A 3,032-nucleotide genomic window follows, 5' to 3' on the forward strand; every position below is an offset into this window, starting at 1 on the left:
TACTCCCCCTTTTAGAAAGAGCATTGGCTTGATGCACAAAAAACAAAACAGAGCAAAGCAAACAATTGGAGGGGACACCACGGAGGCTTGTGGCACACGGTTCTATCGAGCGTAGTATGGGATCACAGTTAACAGTCTTATCGAGCGGAGTACGGCTGAGGCGCACGACGTGGACTACTTCATGTATTGATGGGCGGCGTGATGATGTTCTTGATCCGTCGTGAATCATTTCGTAGGTAAGATCTCTCAGTCGGCGATGTACCCTGTAGGGTTCGAAGTACCATTTCAGGAGTCTGAGACCGCGGCGGCCGAATCGGTATCCACACCCATACGCTGTCTCCGGTTGGAACTGGACGTCGCGGCGACAAAGGTTGTACCGACGGAGGTCAACACGTTGTTGGTCCTGAAGTCTGAGTATGGCAAGCTGCTGAGCCTCCTCTGCTCGTTGAGTTATCAACTTGGCGTCGTTGGTTCCGTCGTCTGCTGGGTCGTGAGGAAGCATTACGTCGAGCATTGTTGTGACCTTTCTACCGTGCACCATCTTGAATTGGGTGACTCCGATGTTTTCTTGGGCTGTCGTGTTATAAGCAAAGGTCCCGTGCGGCAACACTCCGTCCAACGTCTTGTGCTCTACGTTGACGTACATAAATATAATGTCAGCGATAGTTTTGTTTAGCTTCTCTGTCAGTCCATTTGTCTGCGGATGGTACGCAGTGTTTCGACAGTGGCTGGTGCTACTGAGATGAATGCTTTCTTGCCTCAGCTGGGCCGTGAACGATGACCCACAGTCTGTAAGGAAGACTTCGGGGGCGCCGTGCCGGAGGACAATGGACCCGATAAAAAAATTGGCGACCTTGGCGGTTGGCCATTGTGAGCAGCGTGCCTGCTCACAGCGCCGAACGTGCCTCATATGGCTTCAAAGACAGGAAAAGAAGTAGAAGTAGAAGAACGCCAGCCAGCCATGACGAGCCATCAGCCTTCACTCAGCCATCCCTCCATTATTTACTTTATTTTCATTCATTAAACATTTTTCTTATTCCCAAAGTCTCACATATGGCGCAGTCGACGCCCTCAACCTGCCTTCGCCACCTAATCGCCACGTAAGCCTGCCTGCCCGCTTTCATACGCGTAGCCGAACGCGAAGCCATTTTTAAGCCTACAGCCTCCACTTTGCCCATCGCCCGCCCAGAACAACGATGTCGCTTATCAACTGGGATAACGCTACATCCGAAGATCTCGCGACCCTGAGCGTTCAGTTCCTCAAAATAGAACTTCAACGCCGAAACCTTAGCACAATCGGAAACAAGGAAGAGCTTATTGACAGGCTTTTGACTGATGCCGCCCAAAACCCGCCAAATGCACTAGCTCCTGCAACGCTATTCCCGACTATGCCAGCGTTTACCACAGACGAAGCTGAGAACATGCAGCGCATGGCCGCATTCCTTCACCAGAACATGGCCGTAATGATGACGACGCTAGCCAATCAAGCGAACCAAGTGCACGTGACAACTCTGCCAGATCTATCAGCTTCGCTATCCACTTTCAACGGAAGCGGCACTCCTACATTGAAGCACTGGATTGAAGAGCTTGAACGCACTCAGCGCCTTGCAAGATGGGAAGACCCCACTCTTTTAGCCATCGCTCAAGGGAAGCTACGTGGTGTCGCAGCTGACTGGCATGCGTCAACAGGGCGACAACTTACCACCTGGACCATTTGGAAAGCCGGACTGAAAGAACAATTCGGCGAGCAACTTTCGCTCATTCAGTGGCAACAGAAGGTAACAGCCCTCACCCAGAAACCTGGCGATAGCCTACAGCAGTATGCCTTCGCCAAGCTCAAGATCATGTCGCGATGTACAGTCCCCATCACTGACAAGGAACGTATTGAATACCTTGTTCAAGTCATTCATGATGATCAGATCGCCACATCCATTGCTGTCCACCGACCCCGAGCAGTGGACGACTTCCTCAACATCGTGTCCGAAGTGGACCGAACGATAGACCATTCCCGCCTGGCCCGCACGCCTACATTCCCAAAGCCAGCCCGGGATGGAGGCTTCTCAGTGAGCGGCTCAACCACACACTTCAATTGTACGCCCGGTACATCACAAACTAGCCGCACGCGCATCGCAGATATGCCTCCCGACGAACAGGAAGCCAGGTACAATGCAATTTCCACAAAATGTGGTTCCCCAGCATACCGACCGGGACAAGACATCAAAGAAGCCATCTGCTACAATTGCAAAAAGCCTGGCCATCTCGCAAGCAAGTGTAACAAGCCAAAACAGCCTCCAAATCAGTCCAAGCCGAAAGCACCACATGAACCTGCAGCTCTAGTTAGCCAGCTAGACGTCTTGCATGGTTCTAAGCTGAAGTGCCCAGTCGTTCCAGCTCACATAACCGGAGTTGGCACAGTAAGCGCCTTTCCTGACAGTGGTTCCAGCATAAGTCATCACTGCAAGCCTTGTCAACGAACTCGCCCTACTGCCATGGACGAAACCACCATTGCTCGTCGTTGGCGGCGCTTCCGTCACTCCAAAAGGTGTGGTCCCACTCCTGATTGCAATTGGACCAATATCAGCCACAGTCGAAGCAGCAGTCCTCGAAAGAAACGCCTTACCTCTCATATTGGGAGAAGACTGGTTTCGCATCGCACAAGCCGAGCTTCACATTAGGCCCCCAGAGCTGCCTATCATCTGCCAACCCAACAGAAACACGGTTGTACAATGTAGAGAAGAACTTTTACCAAGGATGTCCAACGCCGTGATCTTCACACGGTCGGCTCTCTCGCAGTTTGATTCTCCGCATGCTACGGCCGAGCCTCTGCAGACCAAACATGAGCCCGACGAGGATGCACCACTATGGAGTGAGCTGAACAACGCAGCCTGTTGTCATGAGCCCCCAACCTCTGCTCCGCCACAACTAGCGGCAACCGCATCACCAAATCAAAGTCTCACATATGGCTCACATTTATGCGCATCCGTATCAAGTGAAACTGCTCTTGATGGCGTTTGCATCGGCTCCCAGCTCAC

The sequence above is a fragment of the Ixodes scapularis genome, unplaced genomic scaffold (assembly GCF_016920785.2).
Source record: "Ixodes scapularis isolate PalLabHiFi unplaced genomic scaffold, ASM1692078v2 PGA_scaffold6__148_contigs__length_123643588, whole genome shotgun sequence".
NCBI lineage: Eukaryota > Metazoa > Arthropoda > Arachnida > Ixodida > Ixodidae > Ixodes > Ixodes scapularis.